Here is a 23,578-nt window from a genome sequence, read left to right as displayed (position 1 = left end):
TCTCTGAAAGCAGGAAAAGAACAAGCCCTCAATGACTTCATAACTCATTATTTCCAAGGAATATACTTAATTCCCAGCAGAGATGAATCTGGAATCGATTTTCCATTTCTGTCAGCCATTGAATGGCAGCCTCATGGATCCTTCTGAAGGAGAATGTATACTTTTTGTGGGATTGGCAGGGGCTGATGAAGAGAACTGGTTGCTGTTGTCGGTGACCTTGTGGGCAGCTGCTGAAGATCCATTTTCTGTTGCAAGCCATTCTGAGCCTTTCAGAAACCAAGAAGGAGGTACTCAGTCAGGCTTTTTCATTGTAAGGCTTTTCTGTCTGTGCACATGACCACTCTTACAGCTGAAATCCCTCATTTGGGCCATTAGAAAAAAGTGTGCCAAGTTAGTACTGCTGCAAAGGGGTGAGAGGGAAGAGAACTAGAGCCTTCATTAACACTAAAATAGTCAGAAAGAGGGTCAGTCTGATGCTTTCTGCAATATCCTTTGCCTCCCCATTCCCCAGACCTCTAAGCTTGAGGTTAACCAGAGCTGTAGCTGAACTATAAGCTTTCAGAGGGCCCCTCCCCCATGCCAGGGGTTATACCCATTCCTTAAGCAAATGGTATGGTTCAGTATTCTTCTCTGTGGTTAGAACAGAAACAAATTTCTGGACACGGTTCAAATATCTCATACTATGACAAGCTGGGTCAATACTGGACACCTATGTGAGTAATATAGCCATTATCACCCCCCAAAGTCAGCAAACTAAGAATGTAGATCATCACAGAATGCAGCAGTAACAAATTCACCCCCAACCTCAGTGAAATGTCTGCTGATTTTCAAATACAGTTTTCATGTTGAATTTACAGTTACCAGCTGTGCAAACATAAGATGATAGGAATGGAAATCATGAATGAACCACACCTCAGAAAATGTATACTAAATTTAGCATTTTGTAACTTAATTCCCCATAAATATGCTCACATTCATTTTTATGGCATTAATTAAATTTAAATTATGCTTGAGGCAAATTATTTGCTCAAGGCAAAAAACAAATCATGATTATACGATGCAACGTAGCTGAATGATGAGTAAATCTATATTTCCTTAGATATATTAACAACCTTAATAAATTGCATTTAAATAGCAGTTTTACATATAACACTCTAATTTGAGCCATTGTTTAGCAGCATTCTCTCCCTAGGATGATAGTGTAAGTTTCTAGGGACCTGGTCAGGAGACTGTTTCCCCATGGGCACCTTGCTGACTTATGTCTTTGTAATAGGATGAATAATAGCCTCCCAAAGACATTAGGTCCTAATCCTTGGAACCTGTGAATAGGAAACCAGGCTCTTGGGGGCAGAATATGTGAGTTCAAATTTTATCTCTACCACTGCAAGCCATGTAACCTTGGGCATAACTTCTTGGGTTTCAGTATCCTCACATAAAAAATGAGAATTATAATAGTTCTTATCTCACAGTGTTTTTGTAAGGATGCTCTGAGATATGCATGTATATAGTATAATATCTCCCACTAAGAAAACGCACAGATAAGGATGTCCTCTGTCAGTAGTTCATGTTGGAACTTGTCGGAAGCTCCAGCTAATGCAATAAGACAAGAAAAGGAAATAAAAGATACACAGATTAGGAAAGAAGATATAAAACTGTCTCAGTTCTCCGATGACATGGTTTTGTATGTAGAAAATCAGAAAGAATTGACAAAAACAAAACAAAACAAAACCTCCTGCAACTAATAAGCAATTAGAGCAAGATTGCAGAGTGGTCAATCTCTCTTCTATATACCAGCAATGAACAAGTTAAATTTGAAATTAAAAACATACCATTTATATTAGCACTCCCCAAAATGAAATAGATATAAATATAATAAAATACATACAATATCTATATGAGGGAAAATACAAAATTCTGATGAAAGAAACCAAAGAACAACTAAATAAATGGAGAGATAGTTCATGTTCATGGGTAGGAAGATACAATATTGTCAAGTATTAGTTCTTCCCAACTTGATTCATAGATTCAGCAAAATCCTAGCAAATTTTTTTGTGGACATTGACAAACTGATACTAAAGTGTATATGGAGAAGCAAAACACCAAGAATAGCCAACACAATACTGAAGTTTAGAAGAACAAAATCAGAGGACTGACATTATCTAATTTCTGAATTACCTTATTTCAAGCCTTACTATAAAGCTACAGTAATGAAGACAGAGTAGTAGTAGTGAAACAAACAAACAAACAAACAAAAAACAGATAAATAGATTAATGGCACAGAATAAAGAACACAGAAATAGACGCACATAAATATTGTAAACTGGCTGGGCACAGTGGCTCACACCTATGATCCCAACACTTTGGGAGGCTGAGGTGGGTGGATCACCTTAAATCAGGAGTTCAAGACCAGCCTGACCAGCATGGTAAAATCTTGTCTCTACTAAAAAAAACACAAAAAGTTAGCCAGGCTTGGTGGTGGCACCTGTAGTCCCAGCTACTTAGGAGGCTAAGGCAGGAGAATTGCTTGAGCCCGGGAGGCAGAGGTTGCAGTGAGTTAAGATCGCGCCATTGCACTCCAGCCTGGGCAACAACAGCAAAACTCCATCTCAAAAAAAAAAAAAAAAAAAAAAAAAAAAAAAAAAAATTGTCAACCGATCTTTTACAAAGGAGCAAAGGCAATACAATGGAGAAGACAGTCTTTCAACAAAGGTGCTGGAATAACTGGACAGCCATGCAAAATGGATCATACACCTAAACATAAAATACACAATTATGAAGCTCCTAGAAGATAACATAGGAGAAAATCTGACGACCTTGGTTTTGGCAATGACTTTTTAGATACAACACTGAAGGCACTGCCCATGAAAGAAACAACTGATACTCCATTAAAATTAAAAGCTTTTGCTCTGCAAATACAAAAGAATAAGAAGACAAACCATGACTAGGAAAAAATATTGCAAAATATGTATTAGATAAAGGACTGTTATCTAAAATATACAAAGCTTATAGCACAATGTTTGACCCAGTTAGTGCTCACTAAATGTTAGCTATTACTATTAGTTGACTATGGCTAGTTCGTATTTCTTCAGAGTCCCTTCATTTCCATCACTTTTCATCATCTAATTTTTTGTTAGTAGCAGTTGGTTTATGCTAGTTAAGTATTTCTCAGTCAAATCTTGATAGTCGGCTGGCAGATTTCATCAAGAGTTTATTGAGTTCATCTTCCAGACAAGCCTTGATGACACAGAGGAAATGTGTTTGCTGAACCTGGGGTCATGCTACAGGGCCCTGAAGGCCATCTGCTGTTGGGCATATTGGAGGTAGGAGCAAGAAGAGCCAGCAGCTTACAGGCTCACTTCACTCTATTGCCTCCTCAGTGAGAAAAGTGGGTGGGGTTCATGACAGTAGGTGCAACCCTCAGGGAGTAGACACGGCTCTGCCCTCTCTGGCTATGTAGAGTGGGCTGTGGAGAACCGACTAAACCAAACTTGGAAACAGTACAGTTCTAGGGAAACACCTCCTTTCCCTGTCCACTCCCATATCTGGAAGAGTTGGCTTTACAAAGTCTAAATTTCTCTCTCTCTGAAGTTCTGGGGCCCATCTTTTAGAAGCGGTTCCCTCTTGGGGAAGACCTCTGGAGAATCCCCTCTCTCCTTGACTATCAAGTGCTGTAGGTGCCACCATCCACACTGCTATGGGACTCACAGAGGCAGGGACGCTGCACAGGAGCTTCTAGGTGAAGTTTGTGTGGAGTTTGCTTCACAGTAAAGAGTGAGTTGTATGTGAGTCCAGGGTGGTAGTAATGGTGGCCCTGAGAGTGTGTAATGTAATGCATCCTCCACCATCGTCCCCACCCCAACATCTCTCTAGTTCTCCCCTCTGGGCCACCTCCTGCTTGAGTAGCAAGCTTCCTTCAGCCCCTATCAAATGAATTAAAGAATAGCTTTAGAGGAATTATAAAACGTCATAAATGGAGATTAGAGGTTTTTGTTTTTTGTTTTTTTTTTTTTGGTTGTGGGGATAGTTGAATAGAGTCTTTATTAACATTAATTTCACCTGCTTCTTTATTTTAAAATTCCAGGGTACATGTGTAGGATATACAGGTTTGTTACATAAGTAAATGTGTGCCATGGTGGTTTTTGTGAAGATTAGAGTTTTAGAGTTTGGGTTTCTCTCTTATTGTTGGGACTATTTAATTGCTTATTAAACACCCATGAGGTGTTGGCAGCATATGGAAGATGTAGGGAGGTTTCCTGGTCAGTGGATTTATATTCATATCAAAAATGACAGAACAGCTGGGCGCAGTGCCTCATGCCTGTAACCCCAGCACTTTGGGAGGCTGAGGCAGGCAGATAACCTGAGGTCAGGAGTTCAAGACCAGCCTGGCCAGCATGGTGAAACCCCATCTCTACTAAAAATACAAAAATTAGCTGGGCTTGGTGGCATGCGCCCATAATCCAGCTTCTAGGGAGGCTGAGGCAGGAGAATTGCCTCTAGGGAGGCTGAGGCAGAAGAATTGCTTGAACCCAGGAGGCGGAGGTTGCAGTGAGCCAAGGTCGCACCACTGCACTCCAGCCTGGGTGACAGAGCAAGACTGTCTCAAAAAAAAAAAAAAAAAAAAAAAAGACAATGCAGAGCTGTAACAAAGAGACGCGTCAGGTAGGGTTAGACAAACCTTCCCAGTGAGTTTTTAAGAGCATTTAATTTCTGTTCCTCTAATCCGTCAGCCTTACATCAGTAAGAATGAGGAGCAGGTAAAAGTTAGCAGTGGAGTATTGCATTATATCATCTCTGAACATGTGGAGCATAATGAAGGCTTTCAAAGAGCAGGGAGAGAGAATAGTTTGACAAACCAAATTAAGAGCATGTGCAAGTAAAAGTAATAGTGACTGAGAAAAATAAAGTGAAAGAATGAAGAAAAATAAAACTTAAGCATTACTGAGTTTTTTGGGGAAAGATGGGAATTGGGTGCCCAGTCCTTCACTTGAGGGTTTTAGACTTTTTGAAGAGGAGGATGAGTCTATGAAAACACAACTAAAAACACAGAGACGTCTGTGTGTGTGTGTGTGTGTGTGTGTTTTAAAGGGACAGAAGCCACCATAATATGGGAAGCTGCTCAAACATGGCAATCCCTGTTCTATCTTCTGCTATTAGCTGAGTGCCTCTATGATAAACCTGTATCGGTTAGAATTAGCATTGGCTGCAAGTAACAAAGGCCCCAGTTCTAGTAGCTTAAACAAGTTAGTTTATTTTTCTGTTGTGTGCAAGTCGAAGGTGGGCAGTCCAGGATTGAAATAACAACTCTGCCTCACAAAGTCCTCAGAGACTTGGGCTCTTCAACTTGCTGCTCTGCTATCTTTAGAGCAAGACCTTTGTCATCCAATATGGTGGTTAGAGCTCAAGTCATCACATCCTAGTTACCAGCAATATAATGAAGGAAGGGATGGAGAGGAAAGGGGCAAAGGATATGCTTCAGCTTTCTTTTAGGAAAGTTATTGAACCTGCATGACACTCCCCTCTATTTCCCAGTGGTCAGAAATTAGTGATATGGACACATCTAGTTGCAAAGAAAACCAAGAAACATGGCCATGAGCCCAGCTAGAAATTTGGGTTCCATTACTGTGAAAGAAGGTGATAAAATTGCCATTGTAATTTCCTAAATCTTAGCTTTCAATAGAAGAATGTGTCAACAATGCATACTGGTATAGCCTTCTTAAGTATCAAAGTAAGACTGCCATTATATGCAATGTAAAAAGATGTGACTACTTACAATTTCAGGTTGGTAATTAAAGAATCCAGCTTCCTTCCATGATTCTGATAAGTCTGAACAGCTCTTCTCAAGGGTGACCTAATAGTTACTGAGTTTCCCCTACAAATTGGAATCAGAGACAGGCATAACTGGATTGAAATCCTGGCTCTCCCATTTACTAGCTGTGTGACTGAGCAGAGCAATTAAGCTCTCCAAGCCTCAATTTGATCCCCACAATGAGCATGACATCTATGCCTAAGGATACTGTTAGGACTAGACAGCAATACATATGTGAAATACTTGGCATGTAAGTATAGTTAATACAATTAATAAGAACTTTCTTCTGTTCCCTTCTCTTTTAATATATATTATCCTTTCTCATTTGGAAGCTGCTTTTCTGCTCGCTGATTAGGTCTTTCCAAGAAGTCTTTTTCTTTCTGGTGTGGATCTTTATCACCCAAGTCACATAAACGGGTAGTACCAGCATACCCAAGGTATACCACCAACTACAGCAATTGCCATGATGACATCAAAAACAGGAAATTCACTATAACCAGGAAAACATTCTATGGACTAGTGTTCAACAAGAAACATGCAAAACATACACAGCTATATCAAAGACTTTAATATACATGCAAATGAGCAGAGGCATAAGCATTTATATTTTTATAAGCAACAGATCGTCATAGCTGAACCTTAAATTTCCTGGAAGAGCTGAAGCAAATATGGTCTCTAAACTAGTTGCACACTGCAGACTTCAGGAGGTCTAGATGGACAGAGGACCAGCCGTCAGGCGCCCAGCCTGGCCCCCATGATTTCTCTCGTCTCTTGCCCTTGCTAACATTCCATTTTTGTTTCTCATCAGTCATGAGGTTCACTAGGAGGAGTATATTTATACTTACTGCAGTTGTTTTCTAGGGCTGCCATAAAAACGTACCATAAACTAGGTGGCTTAAAACAGTAGACATTTATTCTCTCACAGTTCTGGAATCTGTAAGTCTGAAATCAAGATGTCATCAGGGCTATGTTCCCTCTGAGAAACCCTGAGTGGGATCCTTCCTTGCTGCTGCCTGCCTTCTGGTGGTCACTGGCAATCCTTGGTGTTCCTTGGCTTGTAGTTGCATCCCTTTAGTCTTTGCCTCCACTGTAATGTGATGTTTTCCCTGCCTGTGTGTCTTCTCCCCTCCTTATAAAAAGACCAGTCATACTGGTTTAGGCCCTACCCGAATAACTTTATCTTAACTTGATTACATCTACAAAGGCTCTAATTCCAAGTAAGATCACATTCCCAGGTATGGGGGTTTAGGACTTCAACATATCTTTCTAAGGAGCACAGTTCAATTCAAAACACTTATAGAATTTTGTGAAATTAAAAAGAAACTAAAACAAATTCAAGGTTAACCTTATGCAGATTTCACTCTTAATTGCTTCCTGATAATCTTGATTAGTGAAAAGAATGGAGTCATATGCTGCTGACACTGGAAAAGTCAGGACTCTGAGTTTTGGGAGTGTCTTGAATGTGAATGTCACTATTATTATATAGGCCCCCCAAAATGAAAGGTTTTCCTCCTGCTTAGGGGTGAAGCTGAGTTGTTCAAGGGAAAGAAGAGATGGCCAGGTAGTTATACAGGTGTTCAGAGTCAGGAAGTAGATTGTGCTAGGTTAACATGAGAATATGTGTATGTGCTTAGGAGTGATGGTGTATGTGTGCATGAATGACTGTGTATAAGCTGTGTGTGTGTGTGTGACTGTGTACATATGCAGTGAACTAGCATGTGTGAAGTTTCTGGGAGAAGGAAATAACGAGAACATTGAGATGTTAACAGCAGTTAGGAGGTGGGTGGGGAGAAAAGACTATCACAGGGGCAAAGCATCTAACCACACAAAGCTAGAATGTGACTTTCTGGTGAAAGGGAACACAGAAGATTCTACAAAATTAGAAATCTACAAGTCTGTGCCAAGTCTATATCCGGTTGCCTTATGCTTCCCTTCCTTCATTATTTAGCATGAGTGGCTATAGGCCAGATCCAATTGTAGTTTTTGCTTCTGACTTTTTTTTTTTTAATGAGAAACAAACACTAGTATTTTTTATTTTGTCATATGTAGAAAACTATATCTCTTCTTCCCCCTTTCTTGATTCTGCTCTAATATAAGAACCACCAAACAGATTGAGATCAATCTTGCCAAGAAAGTTTTACTATAAAGATGAAAATGCACAGAGGAATGTTTTAGTCTGAAAATGTAAGGTAGTTAGATATCTACCAAAAGTAGAAATCAGAAATTTTAATGCATGGACACATTTTGTTGTAATTATTTTATTTGCTATTAACAATGAATCTCAAGCTGTTGAGCAACCAAAAACCTGTTTGGGGACTTAGTACCAGTGAATGAGCCACTATCTTTACCTGTTCACTTATTCCCAGAGTCCTTTGGTGTCACATTCAAAGAGTTTGACTATAATGAAATAATGCAAAAGAACAAGATAGAATGAAAAGTGAAACTAGCTTTGAAGCTATTTTTTCTGGAAAAAAATTGTAAGAATTCCCAAGAACGTGGTACACCAAAGGGAGATGAATTCCCTGCAGTCTTGCTGTTAAATAAATATGAATCAGAATATGATGCCCTGCACGTGGAAGACAGTAAGTAAGAAGTTGTTAATAGTGATGGTGGTGGGAGTAGCAACTTCAGATCTGGAATAACTTGAACTCAAAAGAATATTTGTGTGGTAGATTTGATTTTCCAAAGGTGGCCACAATTATATGGCCATCACAAAAATATCTCTTTCTACATAATGTTCTTACAATGTGACATTGACCCACCTTTATTGAGAGGTTGGGTCTATGTTTTCTTCTTCTCAGCCCAAGCAGAACTTTGTAACTGTCTTGGCCAATGGCAGATGGAAGAAATGATGCTGCATGACTGCAAAAGCTAGGTGATGGAATGCAATATGGCTACAATTTGGTTGTCTCTCTGTCTTATCCTCTCTCCTTTTCTCTCTCCCTTTCTTCTCTCTCTCCTTTCTTCTCCCTCTCTCCCCTTTTCTCTCTCTTCTGTTTCTCTTTCTTTCTCAATGCTTGTCCTTGAAGCCCAACTACAATGATCTGAGGAAGGCTAGGCCACAAGGCGAGGCCATGGATGGGTGTTCCAGCTGGCAGTGCTAACTAGGGCCCCCAAATGACAGCAAGCATCAGTGGCCGCACATGTGATTAAATGAGCCTTCAGATAATTCCAGCCCTTCCAGCCCTCAACTTGCAAGTCTTCCAGCTGAAGACTCAGGTCCAGTGCCGTGTCTGAATTTCTTACTGAAGGAACTTATTTTTGTTTAAGCCATTAACTTTTGGGGGTAATTTGCTATGCAGCAATGGCTTACCTCCTGGGAGGATTTGGGGATGCACCAGATTCCCTCATCCAGGGAGGCAAGAGCTCCCGCTTCTTGTAGAGATATCTTGCTGGAATGATGCAAGAGGTCTCTGTCCTGGTGCTCCTTCTTGACCCAGGTCCCATCATTGCCAGGCTCAGCCACCGTCTTCAAACTGAGGCATCTTAGATATGGTTAGACTTCCATAGTCCACTATCGAAATCATTTTTGGTAAGTCACATAGTTTACTTATTTTGAATTTTTGATCATCATGTTGAATAAATAAGTGCTCCTTGACCTGTAATGTGCATACAAATCACCTGGGGTCTTGTTAAAATGTAAGTTCTGCTTTAATAGCTTTGGGGTGGGGTCTGAGATCCTGCTTTTCTAATTCCCAGGTGATGCTGAAGCTACAAGTCTGTGAACCACACTTAGACTATCATAGGTGTAGAAGATTGTATGGACATAGCAAAATTTTGCATAACTCATCCCCAAGGAAGGAAACCAGGGATAGCACTTAATGTCATTGAGCATCTACAATGTGATAAGAATCTTCCTTAAGTATTTCATATATATCACTGTAGTCCTCAGAATACTCCTCCAAAATAAATACAATTTATTTGCCTCACTTTATAAAGAAACTAAGGTTCACAGAGTTTAGGTAAATGGAAAAGCCAGGACTCAAACCCAGGACTCACTACGAAATTGTGTCCTTGCCACTATACATTCATCTTTTATGATTCCTAAGCCTGGGATTGGTTCTTCTAGTTATAATTTCTCTTTGAATGAAGAGGTGCCTCTGTAACAGTGCTGCCCAATAAACTTTATGCAGCAACAGAAATGTTCTCAATTTATCGTGTCCAATATGGTAGCTACATGTGGCCCTGAGAATTGAAGTATGGCTAGTGTGACTGCAGAACTAAATTTTAAGTTTTATTTAATTTTAATTAAAAATGTAAATAGCCATCTATGGCTAGTGGCTGGGACAAGTGGCTAATTTCTGGTGGCTACAGAAATCCTATATAGGACAGCATAGCTTCATAGAAAGAATCCCCCAAAGAAACTGGGACATTAGGTTTGAAAGGTGCCTTGGATTTTGGGACATTAGGTTTGAAAGGTGCCTTGGATTTTCACTGTGGAATCTGTGCCATGGCTCTCCCGCACAGTCAGCATCTTGAGTTGTGCAGAGTTCTCATCTTAGATTGTGTACAGTTGTCATCCACAATCTTTCCTTTCCTCTGCTTCCCTTTCCTGTATTACACAGCATCAAACAACTTCTTCCTTTTGGATTTACGTCAACTAAACAGAAGTCCTAACCATGGTGCAAGTAATGGAGATACAAAGAGGAACAAATTCCAATTCAGGAAGAACCCCTAAGAGACTGAAATAGCAAGTGAAAACCACTCTTCCATTCATTGAGGGTTTGGAGAAATGAATGAAAAAGATCTCTTCAGATGCGTCCCCTTCCTGTTGGGAATTTTAACAATTAGAACACTTTTGACTACAAGTAGAAGAAACTCTGGCTTGACTTAAACAATAAAGACGTGTATTATTTCAGGTAATTGAAAATCCAGGAGTGGAGTGGACTTCAGAGTTAGTTGATTCAATTGCTCAGCAATATCTTAAAAGACCTATCCTCTTACTATCTTTCCTTTCTCTCACTTTTAATGTTGGCTTCATCCTCATGCTGGTAGCAAGATGGCTGCAGAAGTTCTGGAAATATACCAGACATGGCAGTGCTGCAGAGGAAGGAGGGAGAATATGCCTTTCTGCAGATATTTCTTGGAAGAGAGGCAAGTTTCTCCAAAAGTACTCAGATGATTTCCCCTCACGTGTCTCTGGCTGGAATTGGGTCACATGACCATTCCTGAACAAAAAGACAAAGAAAATAAGACTTTTCTTATACCCAGCCACTCCTGGGGCTGGGAGTAAGGTCAGCTTTTTGCAGGTACATGGGCTGTGTTAAACAGTGGGGGAATACCTGAATAAAATTGGGGTTCTGTTAGAAGGAAAGAAAGAAGGAGATACCCAGTGTATACCCCAGGACTAAACCCCAAAGGGTGTTTGGGATGGGGGAGCTGTGAAACATTCAGTTTGGTAAAAGCAACCTGGAGGTTATCAGGATTAGTGGCCTCCTTCTAGTAGCATGGCCGTATGTGGCTCTAAGTCTCTAGGGAAGTCCCACATTCAGCTCAGTGCCACGCCCAGTGTATTTTGGGACTCAGAGTGTTGTTGGACTCCTGCTGATGGGCCTGCTGTGGCATCCCCAATTCCTCATGGCCTGGGCAGGGCACACAGACACCCAGAGGTTCCCACATGCCCTGGCAAGAGGTCAAAGAGGGGCTGCACAGTCCAGTGGACCACCACAGAGTTTGGAGTAGAATGTCATGAGTCTTCTTCCTCTCTCTAGGAATATTCCCAGCTCCTTTGTCTTTTCTACAGCCTGGAGCTGAACTTTGCCCATCCCCATGAAGACTCCACTGTGTCAGGAGACTACTTTTGCCCAAACCTGAGTCCTTGCTTTTTGCCCCATTTGGAGAACGCCCATCTGGCATGGCCAGTACCTTCAGGGCTTCACCCCAGCCCTCTGTGCAGAATCAAAGGCCTAGGTACAATTTGGCTTTGGTATTTTTTTCTCCACTTCTGTAAAAACATCTAACGAAACCATGGCAAACATCCATCAGCATCAAATCTCTCTCCTGTTAATAGACATTCTGAGTCGCATTCTTTATTTTGCTTTTCTTTAACTTAACTCGAACTATTCCTGCACTCTCAGAGTTAAGTGTCCACGGTGGCCAATACTGCACCTGTGCCACCTCAATTCTTCTGCCTCCTGGTGCTAGTCATTACTTTCCTATTGAAACAAGAAAGCACCCAGCCAGGACCCCATCTCCGTGTATTCAGGCAGGAACTACTTACCCTGGCTGGGAAGTCCCTCCTCCCATGCACATTGGAAATCCCCAGGGCTGAACCTCCGCAGCAGCCTTTCCTGAATTGCTGTGTAGCTTCCTCAGACTTCCTGCCTGCCCCGCCCCACCTCCCGCCGCCATCCTTTCTCCTCAAAGCCTTGTTTCTGCAGTCACCTTTTCTGTCATTATTCATGTCATACCTCACATTCCTCCCGAGTTTCCTGAATTCAGTGGTAAGGGGTGTGCTCTCAGCTTCACCTTCTGTGTCCCTCAACCCCACTCGTCTCTGCCTATCAGATCCCCCTCCCACCAACAGATCCCATTCCTAAGAGTGCTGCCTCACCACTCCCTTGGGCGTCCTTCCCCCTTCCTTGGTTCCACATCCCCTGTAACACAATAGACCAATCCGTTTAGAAAAATCTTAACTGAGCTCTGATGGATGACCCAGGTCAAAGTTTCCAAAGGCCAGTCTACCCATTAGATTCTGATCTGTATCAGAACTACCTGGGGAGTTTCTGAAAAAGGCACGTGCAGCCGGGTGCAGTGGCTCACACCTGTAATCCCAGCAGTTTGGGAGGGTGAGGCGGGTGGGTCACTTGAGGTCAGGAGTTTGAGACCAGCCTGGCCAACGTGGTAAAACCCCATCTCTACTAAAAATTCAAAAATTAGCCAGGCATGGTGGCACACACCTGTAATCCCAGTACTAAGGAGGCTGAAGCAGGAGAATCGCTTGAACCTGGGAGGCAGAGAGGTTGCAGTGAGCTGAGATTGTACTACCGCATTCCAGCCTGAGCGACAGAGCAAGACTCCATCTCAATTAAAAAAAAAAAAAAAAAAAAAAAAAAAAAAGGCAGACTCCTGGGCCCATGTTCTGACTACTGAATTAAAGCCTAGGGGGAAGAGGTGGGGGAGAGAGTCTAAGTTTGTTTTAGTACACTTCTCAGGCGATCCTGCTGATCCAGGTGTGGGACGCAGTGGCTGGGTGCCTCTCAAGTTCTCATGTAGCCACTGGTTCCATATGGCTGTCTGGATTCCCATGTTGAAAGCATTCATGTCATGGAGGGTTAAGTTGGGAACCAAGGCCTCCTTCAGGCTCTGGGCTAATACAGTTCCCTGGGGAAACAGAGTGGGAGAGGAGATTCACCTGCAAGTCAGACCACAGGTCCACGTACTCTTCACTGCCATTTAGTGGGGTCAGCAATAAGGTGCTGCAGACATTTGTGTTTGTTTATTTGAGGGCTAAGTGTTTAGGGATGTAGGTTAATGATAATGCCTAGAATGGTGTCATGGGTTAGACAGTTGAGGAAGCATTAACTTAATTATCATCATCAACAAACAGCCATTGAGTGTACCTTGTATAGGACGCTGGGGCTTAGTAATAGAGACTCAAAAATAATTAAACACCTTCACCTGGAATCACTTACAAGGTAGCTGGGAAAGATCGCACAGGCTTTTAAAGATGTGCTGACGTTGTTATTTTCTAAGAAAAATTGGAATTTAGTTGTTTTTGGCTTATTTTTCTCTTAACTCATTCACTCCAGAGTTTCTATGGGGCTGTGATATACCAGGCACTGTGCTGAGCCAAGGGTAGGGAGAGTGGTAAGAATACAGAAATGAGAGGACATGGGCCTCTGTAACAGAGAGAGATACATTACACACAATATGATCAGGGCCAGACAGAGAAACCTACTAATTCCTGTGGGAGCACAGAGAAGTGAGCTCTTTGACGGTGACGTTCAGGAAATGGGTTGTTTGGATCTGCCCAAGAATAAACTATAATACGTACTAGTGCATGCACTATAATATGTACTATATAATACGTCAGCTATAATTTGTACTAGCGACTGCACCAGGCACTTTGAATATGTTACCTCACTTAATATAATCTAATTTCTCATTCCCACACCCTCATTAGGTATGCATTATTACCATAGTTTTACATGTTACATAGATTCTCCCTTGATGGTAGGTGATGCTTGATGTTGAGAGTAGACAAAATACCATCCCTGCAACCCCCAAGCAACTATTTGCATACACTGATTTGCAGAGGAGGCCGTGAAGTGCTGAGATGTAAGAAGGACTTAAACTCAGGTGGGAACAATGAACTCTCAGGTGGGAACAGTTGGAGAGCCCTTAGGAGGAAACCTGCCAAAAGGGGAACAGGTGTCTGGCCCACTGAGTTGACTCAGTTAAAGTTTGACCAAGGTGTAAGGCTTAGGGAATACGTGGGGTTTTTGCATACAGGTGTACTCGGTATTTATAATCAACCACAATCTGGAGAAAAAAAGCTGCAAAACTTTGAAGCTCAATAAGCATTGTTTGGAGGCAATCCTTCACAGACCAAAAGATGAGAGCTTTCTATTTTGTTTCTAAAAGAACTGTTAAGAAACAGTGATGATATTGCCCAAAGGCCTGAGCATGGAGGAACCAGATGGCGACAAGGATGGTAGTAGAATTTTCTCCTGACTGGCAGACAGTTGCTCTAACTGGCAATGAAAGTCAATTGCTTTCAGGTGACTGAAATAATGGTAGCAGTAACAATAAGGGCAAGATCCCAGACTCCAAGTGAACTTTGTGGATCAGCTGGGTCTGGACTTAGAGTCTGTTCAACAATCTCCCTTAGAAGTTCCCAACAATAGTTGCAGAGGGAGAATCTGTTAGAAACAACAACAACAACAGCAACAAACTAAATAGCCCCTAAACTGATTCGGAGAGGGACAGGGTAAAGGCAATCAAGTCAGGGATTTATGTTAAGTGCCTAGATTTTTACTCCCAGCACCATGGAGCTTGAGCTCTTCGGACTCCATACAGATGAGAAAACTGAAAGTTATTGTTCAAGGCCAAAGAACCAGGAAAAAGCAGAGCCAGTATTCAAACCCAGATTCTTCTGTCTACAAATTTATTCCTCTTGTGAGATGATATTTGAATCGAGGCTTTATAATTGGATAGGGGGCTAAAGGCAGTTCATTCCAGAGATAGCAGGCAACTAAGCTTGTAAAGGCAGAAAGGATGAAAAGAGCAGGGCTAGGCCACGCAATTTGTAATTCAGTGAGGCTGATGATGGGTTGCGTAGAGGGAATTTCAACAGATGAGCCTGATAAGGCAGTTTAGTGGTAGCCCTGTGTGTCTGCTAAGGCAGAGCTTCTAGTCCTTTCTTAACCTACTCTCCCATCTTTTGACAAACACACAAATCTCTTTCCTCCTTTACAGTTATTTGAAATAACAAATGCAGTGAGTATTTTGACCAAAAAAAATCTCAGCAATGAAAAATTTTACATGTGAATTTTCAAATTGCTATATTCTTGAATCCATTGAGTGTTTTCTATCTCAGCTGTCTGGAGGTAGAGCTGTCCGTCAGTCAAGGAGATGAGGAAGAGACCATCACACTTCTGTGAAGGCAGTGAGGAAGGTGAAGGAATGGAGTCAAGAGCCCTTTCAGAGGAAGAGCTGATGAGGGTCTCATAGGAGAGAACAATTAGATTTCTAAGCTACCTTGATCTTGAGGACATTTGCTTTGAATCAGAAAGCTGCAATATTCTAACCCTACGTGCATTGAGGGTCTGTTTCTCAGTTCAGGAATCAATCAAAGAAGCGAATTCAATCTAAGTTCAATCATAGAAGCGAATTTTAGTCCTGACAAATACTTTGCCATTCACAACATCCCTAGGTGTTTTGTGTCAAAATGAGGGAATCTATGACTTTAATGATTTCTCCTGCAAAGCAAATGGACTCTTCCCCAGATGCATATTGATTACTATAATAACTGCTGACGATTGTTGGGCTTTTATTGTATGCTAGATGCTGTACAAAGTACTTTCTATGTATCATCTCAATAATCCTTGCAATAACTCCACGAGTTAAGTGTCATTATTATCATCCTCATTTACAGATAAGGGAACAGAGGCTCAGAAAGAAGGGATCTGCATAAGGTCACACAGCTAGTAAGTGGTAGCATTGCAATTAGAACTCAGGTCTGTCTAATATCAGTCACTGAGTGCATGAGGAATCACTCAAAAGAGAATTCAGGGACCTGTAGAGTGAGCTGGAATGTGGTTGTGTCCTCATCTATACCTTGGGCAGGAGATCCAGGCAGCATCAAAGAGTAAATACCCCCTGGGGTTAGGGTGCATCATTCCTACAGGGAGACTCTTACCCTCTGATGAAGGTGGCCTCTTCAGATTTTTTTTTTTTTTTTTTTGGAGATGGAGTCTCGCTCTGTCACATAGGCTGGAGTGCAGTGTCGTGATTTCGGCTCACTGCAATCTCCACCTCCTGGGTTCAAGCAATTCTCCTGCCTACGCTTCCTGACTAGCTGGGACTACAGATGTGTGCCACCACACCCAGCTAATTTTTTGTATTTTTAGTAGAAACGGGGTTTCACTATATTAGCCAGGATGGTCTTGATCTCCTGACCTCATGATCTGCCTGCCCTGGCCTCCCAAAGTCCTGGGGTTGCAGGCATGAGACACTGCACCCGGTCTCTTCAGTTCTTTGACTTAGAACAGGTAAAGCAACATTCATTCCCCATTTTCAAAAGCTTCCCCCGAATGCTGTTCAACTGAGGTCCAGATGGTATATGGAATAGATCTAGGTGTTTGCTGGCCAAAAAGCGAATTCCTGAATTGTAGGGCTTGTCCCCAGGCTTGATAGTAGAGATGCTGGGAAGGCCAGGACAATGCCAGAAACAGAGTCTCAAAGGAAAACAGAGATAATTGTCCACTGAGACCTCTGACTCAGTGTCCCCAGCCATTAAATGACCTTTACCTTACCTGGGGTATACATGTCCTTTTTTTTTCAAGGGATATCTTAAACGTAACTGTGAAAAAAGTACATACTCTTCTAAAATTCAGAAGTTATAAAATCCTTGACCAACTTTTAAACATTTAACTTTCAAAGTTTTGCAACTTTGGCTGCAAGTATGAAAGAAACAAGTTATAAATGGCACTTAAACGCAAATAACATTCTTTTCTCACAACAGATATGGACTTTAGTCTTGCTAATGATAGGACGGAAGTTTACCTTGTCATCTATGGCATCCTTTGTTATTTGTCATAGATTCTGGGGAAAAAAGCACATCATGTATGCTTGTCTTAAACTTAGAAAATGTAGTTGCTTAAAATTTAATAAATATTTTTCTGAAAACCACTTGCAGATTATTTCTAACAGAGTTATAACCTAAGTTACTGAGGTTTAGAAGTGTACAAAGACGTCACGAATGCCCTTGGCTATTGCCTCTCTTTATTCTCCATGTATTTGACACCTAAGTCCAGACCAGACAAATCCCAGCTGTAATCCGATGATGATCAACCTCAGAATTGTGGTATATGGCTCTACAAGTTAAAAAGAAAAGAGCCATTACTGAAACAGCTGAAATGTGTTACCACTTAACTGGCAGAAACTGAATAGTGTAATGGTGGAACAATGAATCCACGCTTCTTTGGAAGAGGAGACTAAGTATGAATGGAACAATCTATAAATGTGGGAGGGAAGTAAACAGCGAGCCTCCCAGGGTTAACTGCAATGCCAGTACTATAATTTTCCCAAGTTGGAAAAAAATGGACATAGTTTTGCACCACCCAAAATGAAGTCAGACCAAGCCCATCATATTTTAAATATGTGGTGATGCTTTGCCTCTGAAGAAGATGTAAGAAAGAATAGTTCTGCTTGCAAGCTCGGTCTAATGCTGGCCTTGACAGCTCCTGTGGGCTTCTATGTGACTACTGTGAGTAAATAACGGAACAACATTCTCACGCAAGGCCTGCTAATTCTGCAGCCTTCTGAGATCCATAAGTCACTGCAAAAACCAGAGTTTGTGCTTATATGCACTAGGAGATCTCGAAGTCCAGCAAGAAGCTTGAAAACCCTTCACGCTGGAATTCTTCATCTAACTAACACCAAGAGTCTTTGTTCCGTTTGCATTTAGGGTGTTGTATTGTGTTTTGGTTGGTTGGTTGTGTCTTCCAGTTACATTTTAAAGAAGGGATGGGGCAATAGAGTATTTGCATAGATTTGTAGGAAAAAGGTTGACACCTACCTCTGTCTTTCACCTGAATCTAGCTGTATCATGTTGAGTTTCCAAAGAGATCTCATCAATTATTGGGGGTGGAGGGAGCAGACAGAATTAGTAATTGACTTCTCTTTCTCTCGATGATGGTATAGGAATAAGTGCTAATAGCCAAGGTAAAGGGCCAGCTTCTCTCCTCCACAAGTGGTATTCTCCAAGGTGTTCAGACTTTTCACTGTAATGAGGGAAGGGAGTGGAATTAATTGTGCATCCCTCTTTTGCTAACCTCTAAGACTGCTGTTATCTCTCATTGCCATGCTCACCACTCCCCAGTCCTATGGGGAGCCCACTTTCATTAATATGCCCTTTGCAAAGTGAACTCTGGGTCAATGAGAGTAAATCAAATGGAGGAAAAAGACTAGAAAGAACAAAAAAGAAGTGGGCCTTCACTTTAGCAGTGGTCACACTTCAACTTGAAAACAGATGGAAAGAAATATAGACTGTGGTTACCACAAATAGAGAATGCATAAAATTGCATTCGTTAAATTAGGTACACATTTTTACCATGACATACTTGTAGCCTTCCAAATGATTCTCTTTACTTAGACGCTATGGAAGGAAAAGATTTTTTTTTTTTTGTAAATTTCTTCTTTTCCCAGATAATGTCTGCAGAACCACAAATGTGGAAAAGGTGGATATTTCTCAGTAACTGCCTGCTGACTTGTTTGCTTCTCCTAATTGTAAGCTCCTTGAGGGAGGCAATGGGTTTAACCACTGCTGAATACCCAGTGTGCATGGGAAATGCTCAGATAGTTAATGAGTGAGCGAATGAATGAATTAGCAGCAAGGAGGATTGAAGAGATAAGAATTGAGTGCTATAACAACAAATGCACTAAGTAAGCCGTAAGTTTTATTACTACATGTATCCATAATGGTGACATGCAGGTAAAAGAAATACTCTTTTTACGGTTTACAGTTGAAGTTCAGTTTTAGGAGTGAGGGATGACAAGAAGAAGTAAGGGTCAAAGTGTTCAGTGAAGCTGACAATATCAAGGACTGATGAGCAAAAGTAATTAGTAGTTAGTGGCAGTAGTTAGTAGTTTTTAGGGACTCAAAACAGTCATTTGCAAGGAGGGCTAAAAAAAATCAGCTAGGAAGTATCAGATTCTCTTCTGCCCCGTCTCTTTATGACACCACCACTTTCTTTAAGGAAGTCAGACATCCGTAGGCATTACACTAACCCTTAAAGCTGTTGATTTGGCAAGTCACTTCCCTGGGATCAATCATTTATTCCTTCAGTAACTTTTCTTCTATCTAGTATAGGGCATTATACTAGGTGGAATAGAAAAATTGTAGCACAGTCAGGTGCGGTGGCTCATGCCTATAATTCCAGCAGTTTGGGAGGCCGAGGTGGGTGGATCATGAGGTCAAGAGATTGAGACCATCCTGGCCAACATGGTAAAACCCTGTCTCTACTGAAAATACAAAACTTAGCTGTGTGTGGTGGTGGGCGCCTGTAGTCCCAGCTACTGGGGAGGCTGAGGCAAGAGAATCACTTGACCCCGGGACGTGGAGGTTTCAGTGAGCTGAGATCCCTCCACTGCAGAGCAAGATTCTGTCTCAAAAACAAACAAACAAACAAACAAAAAAAAAAAAAAAAAAAAAAGAAAAAGAAAAATTGTAGCACACAGTTCTTATCTTTAAGTTACTTATAACCCAATTGCAGAGAAAAAATATAAAAGCACTCAAAAAACTAAGGTAAAAAATCGTGGAAATAACAATACGAAAAAGATGTCAGAAGGCAACATGTGATCACAAACCTGAAGAAAGGGTCTACCCTGTCTGTCTTTTGAGAAATATCACATCCCGTCCTGATATACAGGATTACGGTATAAGTCACGTTCCTAGGGCATAAACCTGCCTGCCTGGCCAAAGTTGAATGGACCCAGGGTGGCACCTTACCAAGCTTGGCCAATCAGATCCTCCCATAGGAACTTGGAATTTGTGTAAGTTCCAGTTTGGTTTGGTTTTCCTCCTCTATAAAATAGATGTAAATATTGGTAGTGACCATTTTCTACCATGACAAAGCAAAGAAGGTCAGTTGCAGAAAGGAAAAAAAAAAAAAAATGCATCAAATGTGAAGCGAGAAGCAAAGATAGGAGAAGAAAAGAAGAGACTCTCTGGTTCCCTAATGGGCTCTAGTCCCTAGGTTCAGTAGTTCTGAGATTCAGTTTTCTCCCTGTCTTTGAGGTGCATGAGACATTACTGCATCCGTACAAGAGCGCACTTCTGCTTGCTTCTGAAGAAAGCAATTTCATATTTTACAAGTTGAGTTGACATTGTTGACTTGACAGGCCTGTGTTATTGGAAATCCAGGAAATTCCTGGTCCAAGTTGAGGATACTTTCCTAATATCCCTTTCCCCTGTCATGTGTGTACTAGTACCTCCTATCTCATGTCATCCCAGAGGCTGGGTCCTTCCAAAACCCCTTAGTGCCCTCTCTTTCCACTTCCAGAGTACCAGTGCTTCAAAGATTTTATTTTGTGGAATCCTTATAATAAGTTCCTATGAGGTAGATTCTGTTATCTCCATTTCACAGATAAATCTGACACAAAAAGAAATGGGACAATTTTCCCAACATCACATGTCTAATAAGTGGTAGAGCCATGATATAAACTGAGTCAGGGTGATTCCTGAATGCATACTCCTAACCACTAAACTATCCTCCCTCTTTTTTTATTTTTTATTCTTCTGCTAGTATACTACAAGAAACATTACATAGGATGATCTTTTCTTTAACATGTTACAATCTTTCTGTTTCTGCTATTCCATGTACTGTTTGTTTGTTTGAGGTGGAGTCTTGCTCTCTCCCAGGCTGGAGTGCCGTGGGGCAATCTTGGCTCACTGCAACCTCCACCTCCCATGTTCAAGTGATTCTCCTGCCTCCGCCTCCCGAGTAGCTGGGATTACAGGCATGCACCACTGCGCCCAGTTAATTTTTATATTTTTAGTAGAGAGGGGGTTTCACCATGTTGGCCAGACTGGTTTTGAACTGCTGGCCTCAAGTGATTTGCCCACCTCAGCCTCCCGAAGTGCTGAGATTACAGGCATGAGCCACCATGCCTGGCCTCCATGTACTGTTAATTAAGGTATAAACCTGATCGCAGAGACTAGGGAAATGCTCACCAGTTCCTTTCATCTTGCTAGGCACACTGGAAATCTAAATTTCCTACCCTTCCTTGCAGTTAGGTTGGAGATATTTGCTGGGTACTGGCCAAAGAAATGGGGACAAAATGTGATATATGCTACTTCCAAGTCTCAGGTAAGTTTCTCTAGGTGATTTTCTTTGGTCTTTCTTCTCCTTCCTTGTAGATAAGGAGTTCATATGCTGGAATGATAGTGACACAGGCTATAAGGAGCCTCGATCCCTGAGTCATCGTATGTAGGAGAACTACTCAAGCGAGTCATCCATCCTTCATAGACAGTGGCATGAGTGGGAATTAAACATTGATTACGTTAAGCCATTGCAATTTGGGGTTGTTTGTTATAGAAGTATTCATTTTCCCTTATTGACCCACCTACTGAATTCCAAAAATTGGGTAAGCACTGGTAGCAGCCAATAAAGTAGGCACTTGGGTAGACATACAAAGATTACTTTTTATAGAAGCTTGATCCTTTACAATATCTGGTTTGTGTGATCAATGAGAGTGCTGACAATATTCTCAACAGACACTTGGCCTAGTGCTTCTTAGTTATTAAGAAGACAGTTCCATGGGAGTCTTTGCTATAGCTGTTGGAGTAGATCTTTCTTTTGCTCCTCAGAGTGTTCCTTGGGTTGTAGGATCAGCTTCTTGCTTATGTAGGGACAGGGACTTTAGTCAGAGGGTCAGGGAGTTAATTCCAGACGGGATGCTCAGGGGCCCAGCTCCAACTTACATGGAGTCTGCATTTAGTTGCTTTTTGATAGCAACTGAACAGGATAGAAGTGCGTGTGTGTGTGTGTGTGTGTGTGTGTGTGTGTTTAACTTACATACATTGTGGCCATTCAGCCTTTCTGAGCCCATCATTGCAAGGGCTTTCTCTATTCCTACAAGGTAGAAAGAGAACTCACATTACCCAAATGGAAAACTTCTAGCTTGAGTGAATAAAGGAAGATGTAACCAAGTGGATTTGATTAAGGATGAACCCCTATTTTTGCAGCTCCACTGGTGGGGCTGTGGAATAAAACCTAAGTTTCTTCATGCTGGGAAATTCAAATTAGAAGCTGATAAGTTAGGGAAATCGCATAAAATATGCAGTGAAAGTTGTTTAATGTTAATCTCATCATTAAGTCAAGGATGAAGGTTTATTTCAAATGAAATTTATCATGAACTTAGGAAAACCTCTATATGGTTTTGGTAAATCACCATCTTTCAAATAAACCTCCTGACTTTCCCAGTGCAAAAAGTTAACTGCATGGCCACCTTAAGAGAAAGAAAGACATAGGGCTAAGATTCATCCTTTTGTTGCATTTCTACAATTGAAATTAAATGACCCAAGGATACTCACCATTCCTTCAAAATGCCTTGGGCTTCCAAGAGACTACTGCTTTAACATGAAAGGCCATGAGTTTTGGAGATGTCATGCTCTAAATAACCTGTAGCTGTTGTTGTTTTAGTATTATTATGCATTCAACTAGTCTTTCTGGAGTACCTCAATATTCTAAGAACTATCTAAGTGAGACAAAACTGCTATTTACTATCTAATGGAATAATTATTTATTTACAGTTTGCTGCTACTGCCACTAGAACAATGGAATCCAGAGTCTAGCACATAGTAGGAGTTCAGTAAATGCTTGTTGAATAAAAGTACAAGCTCCTATGAAATCTGAGTAATCTTATGGGAGCAGTAGCAACAATATTGCCTCTGCTTTATCTTGGTCTTTGTCCCTATGAACAGGATTCACTTTCCCACTTTGAAAGAGGAAATAAATTGTTTCTACAGGCAGCCAATACTTCTTGAGTGCCTATTTTGTGGTGGAGACAGTGCTAGATATACTGCCTGGGAGAGACTCACGCTCTGACCTCTGGCTTCCAACAGTGGCATAGTGGCTGGCCTTTGCTTTACTGACTTGAGTAGATAGATAATTCTCAGATAAGTACTAATGCCTCTGAAAATATCTCCTTTCTTTCACACCCAGTTATTCCAAGAAGGCAAAGAGGGAGACAGTTGATGGTTATGAATTCAGGGCCATTATAACCCTGATTTACTTAAGAGCACATGGAATGAAACAAATCAAGTGTTAACCAACATTTTCTTTGAAATGAGTTTGGGTCAGATTAGCTTAGAGGAGGGCATCATTAGGGGGAGAAGAGCCATTCATCACTGTCTGCATTAATCCATGTTGAATATCTTAATGTTTAATTATTTTTAATCTTTTGGAAATAAAGAACTGCCCCAGGGTGTTTTCTTTACTCTCTCCCTCCTACAGAGCAGCCTGCTTTGGGAGCTGAAGATTTTCTATGTATTCTTTGAACTGGATCCAAATTCATTACAGATACACTGTGAAGTGGACATAG

This window comes from Rhinopithecus roxellana, chromosome 3, assembly GCF_007565055.1.
Source record: "Rhinopithecus roxellana isolate Shanxi Qingling chromosome 3, ASM756505v1, whole genome shotgun sequence".
Lineage (NCBI taxonomy): Eukaryota > Metazoa > Chordata > Mammalia > Primates > Cercopithecidae > Rhinopithecus > Rhinopithecus roxellana.
This window is presented reverse-complemented; position numbering follows the sequence as displayed.